The sequence below is a fragment of the Alligator sinensis genome, unplaced genomic scaffold (assembly GCF_000455745.1).
Source record: "Alligator sinensis unplaced genomic scaffold, ASM45574v1 scaffold392_1, whole genome shotgun sequence".
Taxonomy (NCBI): Eukaryota; Metazoa; Chordata; order Crocodylia; family Alligatoridae; genus Alligator; species Alligator sinensis.
In genome coordinates, this window is record NW_005841898.1 from 1,399,213 (window position 1) to 1,419,870 (window position 20,658).

A 20,658-nucleotide genomic window follows, 5' to 3' on the forward strand; every position below is an offset into this window, starting at 1 on the left:
TGTGTGTGTGGATGGTCTCCTGACCATAGAGCCCTAGGTGGTCACCCACACCACCCACCCCTAAGGCTGGCTCTGCCTTAGGATCTTGAACTCTATCATTTTGTAATCACTGTCACTAAAGTTACTTTCCATCTTCACATTTCCAACCTATTGCTCCCTGCTTCTGAGCAGTAAGTTGAGAAAAGTTTCAGCCCAGTTGGCGCCTCTACCATCTGTACCCAAAAAATTATCCTCAACACACTCCAGGAATTTGCTGGACTGCTTGTGCACTACTGTGTTTCCCTTCCAGCATATAACCCAATAATTCAAGTCGCCCATGGGAGCTAAAGACTATCACTTTGAACAGGATTCATCTTACACCGCTGCACATTTGCTTTTTGCTCCATTTTCATGTAATTTTACCAAATTCAAAACATCACAATACTGTTGTGAATTATAACAACAATTCATTTTTGTCATCGTGGATATTTTGTGTAGTCTATATATTGGAGACTTTGTATCACTTGATAAGAAATACCTAGTCAATACTTGGACTACTCTACCATTTTAGAGCAGCTGCAAGAGGAATTCCCTTTAACAAGTAATTCCTTGGAAATGGAAAGCATCTACAGCTTTTTCTTTGCCATCCTCACCCTCATTTTCCTCCCACCACCTGCTTAAGGTGATATGGCTAAAGAGCCCCTAAGCCATTGTTTCTCAACCAAGGTGCCGCAGCACCCTTGTGCCCCAGCCAGCCTGTCTGCAGCACATTGAACTGGGTCAGAGCAGTTCTGGGCTGGCAGGCTAAACCCCAGGGTCCCCTGCCAGCTGAGGCTGTATTGCCCTGGCTCAATGTGCTGTGGTCTTGAGTGCACTAGCAAGCAGAGTACCTGGGAGCAATCAACTCTGGTGCAAACTGCACTGGAATTTATTCAGGCACACTAATTGCACATGTAGACACACCCTGTTAGCACTATTAGGGCTACAAACCCCTACACATGATTCATCAGATAAATCCAGAGAATTCAAATAGGAATCTATATTTTTCAAAACCATTTGGACCTCTTGTGTCCCTTCCAAATTATTTGCAAGAAAAGAATTACTCTCTTATTTTTTGTAGTTGAAAAATTAGTGAAAGATAGGAGCTGCTATTTCCCAAGTGAGGCTTTGAATCTGAAAATGTTGAGAACTACTAGTCTAGCAAGTGTGACCTATAAGTAAAAAATAAGAGAACTGAGTTTGTTTAGTTTAGAGAAGAGAAAACAGGTGGAGGGCATGATAGTCTTCAAATATGTAAAGAGTTACAACTGTTCTTCATGCCCAGTGGGGAAAGGACAGGAGTAATGAGCTTAAACTGCAAAAAGCAGGATTCAGGTTATACATTAAGTAAAATTTCTGATTGTAAGGATAGTTAAACCCTGGAAAGGGTTACCTGGTGAGAGTATGGACTCTTCAGCACTGTAACTTTTTAAGATCAGGTTAGACAAACATGTTAGGAATAGTTTAGATATTGTTGATCTACCTTAGGGCAAGGCAGCCTTGGGGCAAGAAGGACTTGACCTCTTGAGATCCCTTTCAGTCTGATATTCTGTGATTCTATATTAGTGTGTTCCTGTGCATATGCATATATGTGTGAATGCATGCTCAAGCCACACGTTTCTGCAGGCAAATGTATAATGAAAACATCAAAAGAAATAATATACACATGAATTATAGGACATAGGATAAAAATAGCAAATGTCACTACTGACACACTTTGAACTTACTATGCATCTTGATAATTTCATTTGTTCTTTTCCTGTTTCCTTAGTATAACTAATATACATGCATAAGAGAAAATGAATCAGGTTGCACACTGAATCTTAACTTTAGATTTTATTTTATTTTTAGTGCTTAGCTCAGTTCTTGTACCTGCATGTCCTTTGAACAGAATTTCTTAGAGAAGAAAGACAATGCTCTACACAGTGGCAGAGGGGACATTTGAGTGTGAAAGAGAGAGAAAAGGGAGAAACTTTTCACTAGAAGTAGACCTTGAAACAAAAGAGAACTATCTGAAATAGACTAAACTTCAGAGAATTTCAAGTAATTTCCACTGCACTTGGTCCTGTACACTTGTATGCATGAGCATATATGCACACACTTGCATATACATACACCATTTTACTTAAGAGACTAACATTGTCTACTTCTGAAATGCACTCTACAAATTATCTATTTTTATACTGTGCATACATATCTGTATCTGCAGTCATTTATACATATCCTTTCTGCATCCTCACCCAGGCACAAAGGACATTGGTTATTATCCTGGGTATGCTTTGAAATGTCTCCGTTTCCCACAGTCATTTCCACTTAACTAGACTCAGTTTCAGTTTATTAAAAACAAGGTGCTCTTGATCATAAAATAGCCTCATAGCAACAATAAGCAGCAGCACAAAAATCTTCTAAATTCTCTTTTAATTAAAAGTAGCACATTTGTTTGAATAAGAAAATATATCACAACCTTGGGTGAGATACATGGCTTATTTTTAATGTTATTAGTATACTTCAGCCACTCATATTTTCTGCATCCTAAGGGTCTTATTCTACTCCCATTAAGTTAATGGGAGTTTTGTTTTTCATTTCAATGGAAGGAGGCTTTAGTCCTAAATTAGGAAAATAAATTATGTATCTCATTCCAAATATGATTTCATATGTAATAATATAGTACATCTGTGTGTGAGGGGGAGGGGGGTAATCAGGAGTACCAGCCAGTGTATTCTGTAATCAGTCCTCAGGGTTTCCTGAAGAAATATAGATTTCAAAGCTTATTGGCCAGCTTCCCTGACTATAAACAGCTGCCTCCTGAAGTCCCTGCACTCTCTATTATTGTACTCAGCTTAGTTTCTGAATAGGACTGCAATTTTTGCTTATGCAGGACTCAAATTGGCTCTTTTCTCTAGGGCACTTATGCAGACTTAGAGCACAATCTAGCAAAAGGACAGGGAGGAAGAAAATAATTTTAAAAGGGCTATATTAAAGGAAATTAGGGATGTCCCAAGCTATTACTCCTATTAGCTTTTAAGGAGTGGACAGATTCCTAAGAATGGTAAACATAGGCTAATACCATTATGCAGGAAATAATTAAGATACTACATTAAAAAATATATTATTTTATCTTGTGTGCAACTATCAGGAATGATATTAGGTGAACAAATAGGGAAAAATATGAGATGCATTTTTTTCAGGCTCTAATACAGGAACAAATGGAAAATTATGATTTGTTTGGATACTTTTGGTGTGGATGTATGAAAGCAGATTCTTTTAAAATTAACCTTTGATGTTCATTAAGGCTTGCATTTAAATTGTAGTTCAAGCCCTTGGGAGTCTTTCTGTTAAATTCAGTTGGCTTAGGACAGGCCAAAAGATAGCATTCAATATCCATCTGCCATGTCAGAATTCTATATGTTTAAATTTTCAGAAAATCCCATGAGAATGATAAAGGAATGAGTTTACATCACACAGAGGGTTAAGTAATCCTTCCATTAGGAAACAGGATTAAAATAAGATATCCAAATTCTTTATATGTGGCAACTTTCCTATCTGAAAGTGGGAACATAGAAAATGCTTCTGGTGGTGTCCATTGATTACACACAAATTTGGATGAAGATTGTTACGAGAGAAAGTGGGTAACAGTATCACTAGACCTAGAGGGCGTTGAGATTTTTTAGGTGACTGGACAAAGAAATGGAAATACAGTTTCATCTGGGTAAATGTACAGCCAGAAAGGAATCCAAATTATTTGGAAGAAATGATGCAAAATGGAGAGTATGCATTAAATTGAACCATTTTGCCATATAGAGCCTTGCACGCTCACTGTGAATGTTGGTGGCTGCAGTAAAACAGACTTACCAAGTATTTTAACGTGGTACACTGAGAGGTGAAAAACAAAACAACATAGGAATGATTCAAGGATTTCAGGTGATTTATATATCACTGATCAGGCCCCAGCTCCAGTACAATAATCTATTTGAATTATTTCTTTGTCTTTGAAATAATTACTAAGACCTGTAAAAGTACATTTCCCCCCCTCCCCCCCCAATGCATATGAGTTTTAATACACAATAGCTGGGGGGACTTAAACACTTATGTACACTTGGGATTTTGCATATGTACGTTGTTCCTTTGGGCTAGGGACAGACATTCAAAAAGCCTGAGCCTGAATTGATTCCATCTTTGCAGGTTAGTGTAACCTGGCTAGGCTAAATCAGTTTTGTAACCAGACAGACATCCCAGAAATGCAGGCATATGCCTGCAGTGGCTCAGGCTACAAGCTAGGGGGTGCTAGAGCAGCCTTCCCTTCCCTTCTACAAGGCTGAGCTCAGGGGGGCATGGCCTAGGACCCTCTGATTATTCCCCACTTCTCAGCAGCCCAGCAGGGAATGTTTATCACCCCTAACTCAGTGTTTATCATCCCATTAAGAAAACAAAGCCTCTCTCCCTTAACTAATGGAACTCTTCTTAAACCACTCTTCCAAGGAAGGACATCAAGCTACCTATTGATTTAAGTCCAAAAAGCCTGTCTGCCTTTGTCTCTCCCACAGCACAGACCGTAGCCAGCATGTGGTCTGCTAGCTAGTGCTGAGGTATCTGTTTAAGGCAGGGTGGATGGGGGAATAATCTCTGCTTAGCTCAGAGAAGCCAGGCAGACACTGTGCCTGCAAGTCTGTGCTGAGCTCCAGCAAGGGAACAGAGGGGGGGGGGGCAGCCCTGCCCAGCCCAGAGAGCTTGCTGGATGCTGGGGGCATCTGGTTTATCTTAAACCAGCAAGGAGTCTGGGACAGACGTTGCATAAACCGGTTTGACCCAAATCAGTTAACTTTAATTCAACCAGTTTTATCTCAAACTGGTTTCAGCCATTTTCAAACTGGTTTATGTGCACTAAACATCTGTTCTGTTACAGGTTTAAACCAGTTTCTGATCACTTAAACCAGTTTATGTGTAATGTCTGTCCCTAGCCTTGAAGACAGTGAAATTGCTTATGTGCAATTTATAAGTTAAACCTGTTCCTAAGTGGTTCCAGTATGAGAGTCTTGAATGGAGCTAAAACCACCTGCTGGTCCTCTATGTAACAATGAATTTTACCATAAATTAAGTATGTGCTGAGCAGAAATATAAAAAGATAAGTTCATTGCCCTAGCAACCTTTTACTCTGACTCAGGCAGAAATCTCTCAATGACTGTCAGTGGGCCAAATTCAGACCTACTTTAAGCTAGTATAATTATATTGAAGTTAATAGAGTTCTAGTTAGGGCTGCATTTGGTCTGTTGTCTTCCAGGGGATTTTTTGCTTGAATTAGAACTGGATGATTGGACAATAAAAATATTAATAAAATAAAAGCAATAAAGTTAGAATGTCAAACCAAGAGCAGAATGTATAAATTCAGCACTGAAAAGCTGGCTGAAATAAGTGGATTAGAAGATAAGAAGAAACAGATTGCTTGGTACTACATAAGATAGAAGCTGTTACAAAAAAGGGAAGCAGCATGAAAAAGGTGGAAGCCTGAGAATGGGAAAACAGGACACTGAGGAATGCTTGAGAGAGAGGATTGGGTGAATACAGGTTTTAGAATGGGGACAATGTGAGGAAAGGGCAAGCAGTAGGTGGAGGTGTATGTAACTGTAGAAAAGAGAGATGCTTGCAAATTTTGCCTTATGTTATTTCAATAAAAAGTAGCATATCTTTTTAAAAAGCACATTCTGCCCCTACTTTACAATGGCAGAGGTCCCCAGGAAGAGCAACACCAGTGCTATCACCCTGGCAAGCGTTATGGGGAAAAAAATTCTGCTATCCCAGGAACAGTGAAAGATATTTTTTATTCATTTTATCTAAAGAGTAGTGAGACTATGCGTCATCTATATTGATAACTTTTTAGTTCCCAAGTACAATAAATATTATATTCATAGTCAGCCCATTTAATGTTTTATTTATGTAACAGCAGCTTCTTTTCATATTTAATTTACTTTTCTAAAAATATACCAGTCAGCTAAACCATTTTTAAATGCCCTATCCCAAATTAACATGGAATTCACATGACCTGAATTTTCTCCCAGCTCCCTGAGGAATGACTGATAATTTGCACTCAAATGGGTCATTTGTATCATAAATGGATATTTCATACATCTGATCTCGTGAAGTCCCTGCAAAATAGGACTTCAATTGGCCTATTGCACATGAGTAAAATTTCTTATTCCTGTAAGGTAATTTCAGGATTTGGCCATTAGCTTCTTTTCAATCAAAAATTAATAGCAAAGAAGGTATGGGGCCATAGTGCTGAAAGAAACAGTTAGACCATTAATATGTTCACACACTCACAATTGTTTTTAAATAGAAATTATTATTTATTACTTATAACAGTAGTACAGCTGGAAGCAGTTGGGGAGTGAGGGGAAACAGTAGTGAAATCAAAAGCCATACTAGCATATGCTGAACAGATAATATGCAAAACTACTTAGAAATGATGTTTAATTTTTTGCCTCTTCATTTTGATATGAATTTGCAAATTGGACCATTCTTAGGAAAGTTTCCCTAAGACAAGCAAATTTTTAAGTGGCTTCTTTTCAAGCAAAATGTGCATCTTTTAATGCACTCAATGCAAAAATGTCAGTTTAGTTGAAATTTCACCAGAAAGCCAAATACAAAATGCCTTGTGAAAGCAAGCTAAGTAAAATGGTGAATGCCTTATATAATGCTGCTTTAAATTTTTCAAAGCCCCAATATGAAGAAACAGGGTTCACTATAGCGTTTCTGCCATGGGATCTGCAGTAAGGTCAGGGGGCAGATTTGGAAAAGAATACATAGCTTCAGCTTTAGCCATCACAAAAGTTCCGCTTGCAGGGGAAGCAACCGAACTCCCCAAAGATAAGGCGTTGCCCCTTCTGATCCCTCACTCGGATGAACTTTCCTCTTCCTCATATGGTCAGGGATAAAAGATTTGGTGCCAAGAAGAAATTTTCCTCCACATTGGGATTGGTGTGGACTTTTGTTTTGGTTATGTTTTGGGGAGGAGAGCAGCAGTCTTTTGTATGCCTTCCTACATAACATGGAGCATCATCTACTTCTTAGGATCATCTGAGCATATTCTGCCTAACACATTATCTGCTGTTGCTGAGGTCCCAGGCATTGCTGGTGCCTTCTCTCTCCTATCTTCTTTACATGGTGTATTGTATGCTTTAAGGATCTTTTCTGACTATATTTCTGGAACTAAATATCCTCAACTTTCTCATGAGATGTTTGTAGCTGGGCTCATCTTATTCCTTCACTGCAACCTAGCTAGACCAGGGCTGTCCAACTTCTGAGCTGCAAGTGAGCAAACAGGAAGTGTTCCTGTGGACCTTTTTGGAGTAAACATCTATTACATAGTAGCATGTGATCACAGAAGATTAGCTTTGATGGTATAATCTTAAATTCTGAGACTGCTTCTCTTTCTGGGTTACTGCTCCCAAAGCTTGTGAGTTACGGGAAATACCTCTCTTTCCATCGGTGCAGGAACAGGTTCTAGGATTCACTTCTCCTGAGCCTTTACCTCCAATTTCTCCTCCTGCTTCCTGCTTTTGTCTAAATGTTAAGTTATGGCAGCACCTCTTTCTGCTGCTGCACTTTCCCTAGACTAACCAGTGGTGCAGACAGCATAAAGGAGGGGGTAGTGCAAACTGGTGTGAGCTAAGCAGGGTGATAGTATAGAATATATAAGCAAACTAGGTATTTTTAAACTCTAGACTGGGTTTTAGCTACACAAAAAGAATGTAGCTGTGGACACATAGTTGTTCTAGGTCAGCGTTGTCCAACTTAGCCTGCGGGCAGTATAGCCTGCAAAGGATTAAACTGCAGGCTGTGGACTCCCATCAGGGCAACACCACTCAAATCGCCCCTGCACTCCAACTGCTACTGCTATTACTGCTGCTGCTGCCAGGGTCTTTGGGATCCCCCTCCCTCCTCTAGCTTCTGCTTCCTGCCCCACAGTGTTGTGGTGCAGGTTAGTGGGAGGGTGGGTGCCCGTGCCCACACAGCTCAGCTAGTGAGACATTGTGGATGCAACCGGAGGCATATGCAGCCCCTTGCTGCTGAGGAGTTGGACAACTCTGCCTTTGGTCATGACCAAGGCATAAGAAGCGAGAGTGGCATAATACATGGATAATTAAGAAAGGGAACAATAAATAAGGTGATCTGGTCCATCCTCTTATTGGATACTAATTTCTACTAGTTACATTTCTCCCCACAGGGAGGTGCCTGCACTGACTTTAGAGAACTTTATACAGCATGTTTAATGTGACTTTCTCAGTTTTATATATTCTGTTTATTGAGGAGAGTCAAACATGTGCAGAACCATATAAAATGTGTTGAATAAAAGAAAGGATTTGATTATTCAAAGGTGGTTCACAGCTGTGTAAGTTTATGAATATACTACTAAGGAGCACAACTTCTCTCTCTCTATCTCAGTAGTTTTAAAGCTCCTTTGAAAAATGTTAGAATATTTTGTAGTAAGTTTAGTGTGAGTAGATTTTTTCTGTAGGAAAATTAATTCATTGAAAAATTCCAGCCAGATCCACTACTTATTCGGTGCTCATCACAATAAAATCTATGCATGTCATTACTCTTCCTTTAATTTGGGGAAAGTTGTTTAATTTTTTAACACTTAATTTTAAAATGTTTTTTAGAAAATTAATTCTAAAGCCAGGAGTTCAAAAGCCAGGAATTTAAATGGAAAGGATTCTGCCTCTGCATGTAGAACCTTAGGGCACGTCCACATGTTCATTAATGTGCTTTAGGTAACGTGCATTAAATCTAGTACCTCTGGAGGGCACATCTACACGTGCACTTTAAAGCCCATTAGCCTATTTTCATGCACCTTAAAGCATCACAAAACCATGCACTTACACTAACGCACATTAAAATAGGCTAATGAACCTTTTTCTAGTACTGTACTTCACAATAAAGGTAATAAATTTAATGCGCATTAGCAAAAGCACATTAATGAACATGTAGATACACCATTCTCCGTTGTGAGGTACTAGAAAAAGATGCATTAGCCCATTTTAATGAGTGTTAGCTAAAGAGCATGGTTTTTTGTGATGCTTTAACGCACATTAAAATGGGTTAATATGCACTAAAGTGTTTTTGTAGATATGCACTTAGAGATTAAAGATTACTCAAGTATGTATAGTATGCTTTAGAAGTGATTATGTCTGGGTTACGTTTACACAGCCTTCCTAGGACTTTCACTTCCAAGCATGCCCTTCCCATTTGATCAGGCTCACATGTACCTATGCTGGAAAAACTGTGAAGAGGTTGTTTTAGAAATGTCCTTTGCACCTGTTTTCATGTGCACCAGAGACAGACGTCTTGAGAGTAGCTGTGTGCAAGGCAGGGGGTTAAGACTTCACTGCCTCATTTCTGGAATGGGCATCTGCAGGTGGGAGCCAATGGACAGGGCATGCTTGAAAGTTGGTACTAGTGGCTGCACTGGAAGCGTACCTTTGATCAGCAGAAAGTCCATGTGAGACTTTATATTAAGTTAACTGGCCACTGTGTAAAACTCCATAAGAATATTTTCCTTGAAGATGATAAAAACTTTGTGAATGGTTATGTCCAAATGCTGTACATGATGCACCTTATCCGGTAACCTAGAGGTAGCAGGATACCTGTAAAGCAGGCAATCATGCACCTTTGCAGACTAGTATGTTGCAATCCCCATCCACACAGTAATTCAGTTTGCTGTCTCTCTGACATGTCAGCCTTTTGTTTCATTTGTAACCCAAATTATTTTCTGCTTCATATAGTATACATTTATGATGATATAATACAAGCAGAAATGAAGGAATATTCACTCTCTTCTAAATAAACTACATAAATGTCAGTTTGTAACTTCTGCCATTGGACTGGGAATTAAAATGTGCGTCTACACGAGACACTGACTGCATAGTAGCTTAATAACACTATGCAATAGCATGCCAGGCAAAAACCATGCTAATACAATTATGTGCAGTAATATTAGGCTACTAAACAGTAAGCATCACTAAAAACCCAAGTGCCAGTGGTACTGCACAGTAGTGTGCATTACTGCACATTAATTCAGTACTTGGTTAACCAAGTACTAAACTTAATGCACAGTAACTACGGTGCATTAATGAACATGCAAATGTGCCCCAGAGTAAAACAAAAAGTCAACTTGTTCTTGATGATTTTTTAAGTGAACCTCTCTAATGGAAATTATATCATACATTTCCCAATTTTTGTAATTGTACTATATTCTTTTCCCTGCTAGGTGAGAAGTCCAGTGGACAGCAGTGCAATCTAAGGAGACCAAAGTAAGATTTTAAATATGTTGTATTTCCAAGTTATTGCTAAGATGCTTTTTAAATCTTTTAAAAAGAGATGAACACTGATGTTGGCATGGATTTCTTGGTATAAATCTAAAACCTGTGTTGAAGTTGGCAAAACCTAGAGGTTGTTGGAAAGAGTATTGCTTTTAAAATTTGATGACAGGTTCCTTTAAGTGGGAGACAGAGCAGAGTGTTTGGATTGGTGGTTTTGCGCTGAAATCTTGTACAAAAATGTTGTAAGAGGCAAGAGTGAGATCATGGTTTAGATTTTACAGCCTTCGTACAGTGCAGAAAACATCCTTAATCCCATAGTGTGCCTTGTCAGGTGTGATAAAAATTAAATGGAAATTTAGCTAGTGAGTAGAATAAGTAACAAAAAAAGATGCTTTTGAGCCTTTCTAGCTTTTGGTGTCCTATCAAACAAACATTTTTACAGTGAATATATGCACCTGCAGAGGTGCAGTAAACCAGCAAAACACTTCAGTGGTTCTTTCAAACAGGTGTTCTGCCTGTTACGCCCACCTGAATGTTTACGTGTAAGATCTTCATGACCTTTTGGCACTAGTTTTGTATTTTGTTTGTGAAGAAATATGACTGTTATGTAGCTAAGGCCTGATCTAGCCTCTTATTCATGTTCAAGTTACTGTTTGTCCATTGCCTGGGATAGGAGTTGTATCAAGCTCCTAATGAAATTATATCAGACTACAAATAAAACAATGCAGTAAAGTTTTATTTGCTGAACATGTCCATACCAACATGTATGGTTTTGTAATCTAATGCATGATACCTCTCTCATCTGGATTTAGTTAGAATGTCCATGTATATTTTTCTTGTACTGTATGGCAATTTCCAGTTTGCTACTGATGATATAAAACATTACAACTTGTATATGCTTAAAGATACAATCTCTGCTGTACGATTTTTATTTCTTCAAGCCAGTAAGAATCATATTATTTAAAGGGGATGTTTATATATTCCGTGACCCCTAAATGTTGCAGTAAATGGAAACAGAAAAAAGCAAAGCTGGCCCCATGTGAAGACATTATTGCTATGAATCCTACTTCAGCCTGCTTTGTCTTTGGGTTTCATGCCTTGGTACTGACAAAAAATCAGAAATAATATAGCCTTTTTATCGCTAGAGGTTGCTATACTAAGCGAATGAGAAGTTATTGCCTTCCTCTGTAATGGGGGTCATGGCCCTCTTCCTTGGATCTCTCAAGTGTATTTCAACAACCTTTGTGGCAGTAGAATATTGGCTGCAGTGGTCCTCCTACTTTACCTGTGGCAGGTTTTGGTGTTTATGTCTTGTGCTTGTGTCAGGGTTGACTGGAATTTTGCTAATAGATGGATTTATATAGGATGGATTGGGTAGAGATGATCCCACTTCTGGTTGGAGATTGAACTAGAGTCTCTCTATTCCCACTTGTCTATGATTATGTGTCCTATGATTTTTTTGTCTCCTCCTACAGCCATTCCTTGCTATACAGAGTGGTAGAGAGAACTGCAGGCAAGTTGGGAAGCAAATCTTAATTGAATAAGCAATCAAGCAGAATGTAAAGATACATTAGATACATCCGAACTGTTTTATACTGAATATATCCCATTTACCTTGGATGTACCCATGTGACCCTAATTCAGCTGACTGCTAATGACCAGTATGCTTTGGAGTAGAAAAATAAGTCTTTTGAGTCTGTTTTGCAAGAAATATTATATTCACACAGTAAACATTTAAGGCACATAGGCCTTGTCTGTGATGTGGACTGTTCTTTTTTGGCTTTGGTTTTGACTTTTTAATGGAACAAAGTGAGGGGAAAATGAGGAGATGCAAATTTTGTAATAAGAAGGCAATCTTCACCTTCTCTGGCTAAAAGTTAATATATGATATTTGCATATCTTAAAGGACAGGCACCTCTAACTGTGCTGTCTCAATTACTTGTGAACATATTGCAAAGGTTTAAGAATCTTAATTACCTGACTGCAGCCACAAACCAAAAGGCAAAGATCTAGTGGGGATAGTACTGGATTGGGAGTCAGGAGAGCTGGGTTACTAATCCCAGGAGTGCTGGATTACTAATGAGTACTGACTTTTTACATTAGATTGGGTACCTTTCTGTGTTTCTGTCTCCCCTTTCAGCCTCTATCTTGTGTTTGTTGAGAAAGTAAGCTCTTTAGGGCAAAGACTGTCTCTTCCAAAATGTTGGTTCAATATGTTGCTTATATAGAACTGATTTTAATTTTTGATTGAATCCTCTGGGTACTACTTGTAGCATAAATATTATAATTAGCAGCTATCAGTGGAAACCTCTCTTGTCTGTGAATTCAAAATTAGAAGTCAGATTAAGATTTCTTTAAGGATTTGATCCTATAGGTGCTAGGTTTCTCCTATCCAAATATGTATATCAGAGAGTAGCCTTCAGTATGTTCTCCAGTTGAGAACAAGAGCCTCTCAGCAAAGTCTTCATTGTGTACTGACAATTTCCTTTCTGTTTAGAAGCCTCCACTGTAAGGTCATTGTTCCATAAAGAAGAAAACTGAGCTGTCTTGATTTTTTGTTTTTTCTGTATTGATGCTGGGTACATGTATTCTTTTCTTGTTGATTTACCTACTGATAAGAGAGAGTGAGCAAATGCATCATTATCCATTGGTATGGTTCTTTCGTCGGGTCGCTTGATCTGAAGCAAATGTATTTACTTCTATTGTGTTACATCTTCCTTAATTTTTAGCATTCATGAAGCTCTTTTGCCTTCTTATTCTAAAGGAGTAGCTTATAGTTGGAATGTTCACATTTTTTCTTAAACGCTCATATATCAAGATAGACAGAAACTGGAACAAACATTTTAGGACGTCTTCTAGAGCTGACTGACTAGCATATTTAAGGAAAGTTGAAGTTGCTTAAGAACATTTGGATCCTTTAACAAAAACCTAAGTATTAAATAATGATCAGGACAATATAATACAACATGATTTTCTACTACAGAGAAGCACTTTGAAAGTGTTCTATGCCTTAAGCCAATGGAAAAAATACATTTTGTTTTTAAATAAATAACATTAGGCATGTCTACACATGCTTTTTTGTGTGCCTAAACTTAACGCGCATTTGCCTAATGCATACTAAGATGATTTAGGCACATGTCTACATGTGCATGCACTAAGAGGCATTAACGCAGTGTGAGAACCAGTTTGGGACTAGAGTTAGTCTACATATGCATTAAGGCACTTTAAGTATTCACACCTAAATTTGATACCTGCTTTTGCAGCTATCAAAATTAGGCACGAATAGGCTAAAATCACCATTTTTAAGGTGCATTAAGGACATGTGTAGACCCAGGCACTTAATGTGGCTTAAAAATGGGTAATGCACCTTAGGTCAGTACATGTAGATGTGCCCAGTAGGAAGTAAATTAGGCCACCTTTGTGCCATTTTAGTAAACTGAAATGTAATGTCATGACAATGATGACCAACTTCTTTCCTGTTCTGTGGGCCCTCTATTTCTTCAAAGCATTGCCATTCCTTTTATGTGGCTGGGCTTGAGAGCAAGCAATTTACTTATTATATTAAAGTGTGCATTATATATAGGAGAGAGTTGATTATGGAGATCATAAGACATTGAGATGGCAAAAGCACAGCAGCTTTTGATTGTGACACAGCCTAATGACAAAAAGCCTCATGGTGAGGGAGCACGCAAAATCCAAATTTAGTAGTAGGTAAGATAGCAGCATGTCCAATAAAAGTGAAAATATTGCAATAACCATGATTTATTAACAAATAGCTAAAGATGTCCTAACCTATAAAAACAATCTAGCTGTGTTTACTTGTGTAAATGAGGTTATTTAATTATACATATTTTAAAAGTATTCTTTTTTTATAGAATTTATTTTTGGGTGTCCTCTACGAACAAAATATTCAGCCATTTAAAAACAGCAGTAAGTATACATAGCATCTAGGGGTGTGAGAAGCAGTCCGTATTTGATTCGGATTCAGATTTGCACTCAGCCTGAATCAGGGACAGTATTCAGTTCATTGATTCGGATCACTGTCCCCAATTCAATTCAGCCGAATCCAAATCTGAAGATTCAATGATGATTCAGAGAATCAGCAATTTGGCCATAGACCCAGCTTTAAATGTTTTTTCTACATACCTCGAGGTACTAGCGCAGCTCATGTACACTGCAGTACTGGGGCTGATGGAGCATCCCACGGGAGCGTGGGAGTGCCCCCACATGCTCGGCAGCGAACACGGAAGTGGACCGGAAGTATTTCTGGGTCCAGTGGAGAGCATGCTGGGGGCCCCCCCCACACCCATTGGCTCGCCAATCGGCTGCAGGGGGACCCTGGGACCCAGGAGGCACCAGTTGCTGGGCCGTGGGGACATGGGTGGGGGCCCTATGTGCTCCCCAGCAGACCCGGAAGTGGACTGGAAGTGCTTCTGGTCCACTTCTGGGTCTGCTGCCGAGCATGCTGGGGAGCCCCCCGTGCTCTTACGGGATGCTCTATTTTCCCCTGCATTGCAGCATTCATGAGCTGCCTCATACCTTGAGGTATGTAGAAAGAACATTTAAAGCTGTGTCTGTGTCCAAATCTCTGAATCTTTCTGAATCTCTCCCAATTGATTTGCAGGGTTGCAATTCAATTAGGAGAGATTAATGGGTCTCCTGGTTCAATTTGGATTTGGAGATTTGGCCACCGAATCTCTGCTGAATTGAATCAGGGACTGAAGCTTCGCACAGCCCTAATAGCATCACTAAAATTTCAGTGTGCCTCAGCTTTATCCCATGATGCTATACATCATGTGTTTCCATTTCTCTACCTTCATAGTAGCCATCACTATTTTATGCAATGTGGAAGTATTCATCCTCCTGTAGCAGCAATGACATCACTTAGAATACTGAATCTTCATGAAAGTCAAAGATGTTATAAAAGCTGACAGTTATATTCCCTCCTCATCCGCCTTTTCACCTAGCATAATGTGTTATGCAAAAAAAATAAACACAAAAAACCTCTCTGGTTGAGAGAGTTTCCTCCACCCGGTACAATATTTTCACTTTAGTCTGTCTTTGATGGATTTCATTTTACATTTAGATTTGTGTCCAAGTTTTATCAAAGAAAAAGATAAACTGGAAGCATCTAACCACATGGAGCCTGGATTGTGCATGGATTAAATAACAAGGACAAGAGGAACCTTTTTACTAGTAAAATGAATCTATTATTTATAATTACCAAGTCATAATTGTCTAATAGCACATGAAAGGTGGTTAAGACACAATATATTAGTGGGGAGAGAGAGGAAAGAAGAGAACCACCACAAATAATTAATAAATTAGATATCAGCTCTCACATTAATCGAAACATATGTTATCAATGTTTCAAAATAGTCATGTACAGTATAATGATAAAACAAGCTTTTGTTGAGATTCTTCTATCACTGTTTATCATGTACCATGAGAGTATTTTCAGAAATGATGGAAAAGCTGTAATTATTCAGTGATCAGGGCAATAATACTCTTCTTATTCAAAAGACCAGTTTCTTGAGATTAGCTACTGCATCTTGCCAAATAAATCTAAAACTGAAAAGTTCAGGAAATTGAGTTGTGTGTAGGACAAAGAATGGATGAACAGCATGAGCTAAATTACAAAGCAAATCTACATATTTACCCTTTCCCAAATCCATTGAAGAAAAAGTTGCATGCTTGCTTGTTTTTTGTTTGCCTCTGCAGTTCCTAGTTCTGATCCAAACCAGAAGCAGAACATACCAATCTAGACATTAAATTAACAAAAAGGGAGTCAAGCATCCTGTAACCTTTCAGATTTTCATTCCACTTTCTAATTTTCAATTTGATCTCAAATAAGTTACTTTTAGAGCTGGTTAAGAAACAATATTTTCTTATGCAACTAATTCAGAAATTCCATACAGAAGTGTTCTGTATCAAAACAAAAATGTCTCATGAAATTAAATTCCAAAAAAGTCACATTATTAAAATTTTAGTTTTGATAACATTGAGCCATTTTATTTTCATTCTATTGTTTCATTGCAACAGTGTATGAACATGTTGCTTTGGGTTTCTTTTAAATTTGTGAAAACCATTTTATTGTATATAATGTTACACTTTTAAAATAACATTAATTTAAATGATACTCCAAACAACAATTTTAACTTCATTCAAATTAAACCTTACAAAAAAATCAGAATCAATGAAAAAGTTGAAATGATTCATTTTGACTTTTTTCCCATCTAAAATTTTGCTGAAATTAACAGATTTTGCTGGTAACAATACTGCAAATTTTCTATGAAAAAAAATCCCTAATGAAAATGTTTTAACTTAGCTCGAGTTACGTTCTACTATAGCACTCCAATCACTTTTCTTTGGTCTAGTCCACCTGAAATTTTGCCCATTTGCTGATTTGGCACCCCTGGGCAACCTACAGGAGAAAGCAAATGTTTTCCTGCCTATGTTCAGAATGGGCCTGGAAGAGAAATTGAAGAACCATAAGAGGAGTTATTGTCTAAGTAACAGATACAATCCAGACCTGTCAGAAACAATCCAGACTTCCTTGGGTGCAGACAGAAGTGACAGTTTTCACCCAATTTGTCCACAGAAAGCAGTTTATAGCTGTGACCAGATACAAGTGTATGGCTGCAAACAGCTTGAAAAATAGCCAATCAACTGAAAATTTGACACCTCATTGCATGAGGTATCAGATAAAGACATTTCAAGATATAGCATCTTCTGTAACTTGTGTCTGCAGAGCTTCCACCCTGTCACTGTTTTCAGAATAGGAGCAGGGAAAGGGAGTAGAGGGAGTTCAGTCTGGGGTTTTTTCAGTCCCCCCTCCCCCCCCCCCCCCCCCCACGGGGGGGGGGGGGGGGCCCCCCCCCCCCCCCCCGCCCCAAGTGGTGGGGGGTGGCTCTCCAATTCACCCGCCCCACCCTACAGCATCAGCTTGGAAGCCCCAAGAACAAGCTCCCTCTGTTGCCTTTTCCCCCTCCCATTCTGAAAACAGTGAGCACTGGCAAAGCACCTGGCTGTTGCTATGGGAACCTGGCTGCAGGCTCCCAGCCCATAGCTCGATTCCCCTCTCCCCTGGAACCAACAGTGAACTTCTGTTTGGTCTGGAGTAATGTTGTAACTCAGAATGCTTTGCAATAATCATTCAGAGTTACACCTAGAAGCTACATTTCTGTCTACACCCCTTATATCTACCCAGTTGAAAGCTTAGTCCTTAGAGCAAGGGCAGGAAAAATACAGCCCACAGGCTGGATTTGGCCCACCAAGGGGCCCCTCCAAAAAAACTTTTTACCAGCCTGGAGCTGCCCTCTGATGCTGGTGGAGGTATAGGTTTTCAGAGATTGTGCACCACTGGACTGGTTGGAGCTGGGTATGGAGGCACTGAGTGTAGTGATGTGTGACTGCACAGCTGGTGAGGGGGGAGGGAAGCTTCTGCCTGCAGGGGAGTGGGTATGGGGTTTTTTTGTGGGTGGGTATGAGGTTTGTAGGTAGGTGTGGGCTCACCCCAACATTCCTCTCCATAGTGCATAGCCCTCACCACTAGTGGCAGCAGCAGGTAACAGGCCCTTAGAGAGTTCCTAGCCTGTGGCAGGCAGAGGCGTCTGAGTCCCAGGGGCTGCACATGGCAGCAAAGAACCAGCCCAGGATGGCCTGCTGGCATGCACCTTTGAACAAGACCAGGCTGGCTCCATGCCAGAACTCCAGTAGGGGTAGGGAGCTGCAAGTAGAGGAACAGAGCCTGCCTGAACCAATGGCGGACAACACCCCACGGCTTCTGGTCCACGTGCCATCGGGCCGTATGGGCTCCATTCCTCCACATGCAGTTCCCCAATTCAACTGAAGTGCTAGAAGGCCCATGCAGAGACACAGAGCTGGCCCAGCCTGACCTGTTGGCACATGGCTTGATTTCACTGTCACAAGCCCCATGTTCTGGCATGGAGCTAGCTGGCTTGAAGGTGCACACCAACAGGCTAGGCCAGGTGAGGTTTGTGCCATCCTGTGCAGCCCCTGGGACAAGCCAAAGCTGTGCGCTACCTGGGGGGTTCCGCCTGACAAGGCCATGAGTGCCCCAAGGGCCCACTACCTGCTGCTGCTGCTGCTGCTGTCGGTGGCAAGGGCAATGCATGGGGGGCATGTGGTAGGGCAGGCCCACACCCATCCACAAACCCCACACCCTCCCCCCACAAACTCCACACACTGCCATACCTACACCTGTCCACAAACCCCACACCCACCCAGAAACACCACACACACACCACCCCACTCCCCCTACACCATCACAACCCCCTCCCACACTCCTCACACAAACTCCCCAACCATACCCCCACACCCCAGCATCCCCCCACACGCAATATATGAGAATGAGACTTTATTTTGAGCTATTATGCAATCACCTCTGCATAGATTATCCAATGACAAAAATATTGTTTGAAATACAATTAAAATGTATATAGTAGATGTTTAATTTTTAGTATATGATTTTTTTTTCCAGTTCCAAGATGGCAACTCCCACTCCCAAAAGGAGTACTTCTGGGCACAGGGGCAGGGACTTCCAGTAACAAAGGTCAGGGATTAGGGGATGGAACTTCTAGTCCCAAGATGGTGATCAGGGGGCAGGGCATCTGTCATGGGGCCAGCCTACCCTTGTGGCCCTTGACAGGTCACCAAAAATGATTAAGCAGCCCTCCAGCCAAGTTAAATGCCCACCCCTGCCTTAGAGGTTTTGTTCCTCCCCTTACTAGGCTACTCTTGTTATTCATGATGGGTAAATCACAGAGAGATGTTCATATTTTGATCTATTAAGAGAAGCACCTGAAGGTTTGCATTTGAGTCTCTAACATGAGTTTGGGAAGGTACCAAGAAAAAGCTTTTCTGAGAGCCGTTCTAATTAAATCACCCAGAGCTTCTCTTGTATCAGCGTCCCTGGGCCTAAAATTAACAGTGGGGGTGCTTTAACTAAAGCTTGTTGAACCAGTTTTAGTTAAAGTACCCCTGCTGCCATTTTTAAACCCAGGGGCTTGATGCACATGACACTGGAATCTGCTGGAGCATGGTAATTACCATGCTCCAGCAGAATTGATTATTCAAGTCTGTTCTGACACGCTGTATTTACAGTACATCAGAGCAGCCTAACTGCTCATGTATAGGTGCCCCTTGATTCCATTCCAGCTATAAATGCTTCAAGGACAACTTTTCTCAGAATATTGAAGCATTTCTGCTTCATTCCCAGTTATAGCCTGGAATGCAGAGCAAGTGAAAATAAAGAACAATGAAAGAAAAAGTTATGGAAACTTTTCCAAATCTCAGAAAAATAAGGATTGGTTGGTTTGTGAAGGGAATGTGACATGGGGAATTTTCTTAATTTTAATAAAATTACAAGTTTCATTGATTAGAGGAATTGTATTGATGTGATTACATGTTTATAGGCCATTTAGCACCATATGCTGTTCTGCTTGACATATTAATGCTATACAAAACCATTGTATCCCACCTTAAGTATATTAAAAACTGGACAGCTGATGGATCTCATAAAGTTATAGTAGGTAGGGAAACACCCAGTAGGATTTCAGAGTGATCACTGATTCTTTGCCAATGCTATTCAGTCTCTTCATTAATAATAGGAAGAAAACAGCATCATTGCTGGTAAGGTTCATTACTGGAAAAAATGATGGAATATTAGGCAATGATAACGATAAATCATTTGTAAACATGAACTATAGACTAGAGGTAAGGATATTAGTACTACTTATGGAATTAATGAGATCCTCATTGGAATTATTTGTCCAGTTCTGTATCCACATTTCAAAAGGATGCTGACAAATTGGAAAAGGTTTAGAAAAGTAACGCAAAGCCTAACAAAGAGGATATATGAAGCTCAGTCATTTTAATTGAGAGACACTTGGATGGTATGGTTTAGACAGATTATTGTCTCTTATGCACAGGGTTGGACTAGATGACCTCCTGAGGTCATGTTGGAAAAAAAATACATGTCAATTAACTTGTGGAACAGCTTATGAAGGAGTGTGGCAGATTCTCTGAAGTTTTTAAAATCTAGTTTTATAAATCTGGAGACTGAATGTCCTCCTAAGAATGATGCTATACATTTTCCATAAACTGTGGGCTTGATGGAGGAATTACTGGTTGTATTTACACATGTGTGTTACTGTGGAGTTGACTAATTAGCTCCATGGTAAAGTGTTACTGGAGCTGGCTGGGGCAAGAGAGTGCTTCACTGTGGGGGCTGTCTGCTGGCTAGCCCTGCACTATAGTACCGTCGTGCCTCAGCCAGTCTCTGCAGCACATTGATCTGGGA

At 39.9% G+C, this 20,658-nt stretch overlaps 1 protein-coding gene across 3 annotated transcripts in view; it reads left to right on the forward strand.

The window, feature by feature from the left end:
* The window catches only part of PTPRD (protein tyrosine phosphatase, receptor type D), a 956,762-nt gene that overhangs the window by 183,883 nt on the left and 752,221 nt on the right, over positions 1–20,658 (forward strand). For 2 of the 3 annotated variants that reach the window (XM_025197518.1, XM_025197527.1), the window contains exon 1: positions 10,306–10,325. The gene's annotated coding sequence lies outside the window, so the exon portion shown is untranslated. Of the gene's footprint in view, positions 1–10,282; positions 10,326–20,658 lie in introns of those variants that run through there. The other variant, XM_025197516.1, reaches the window with a different exon arrangement.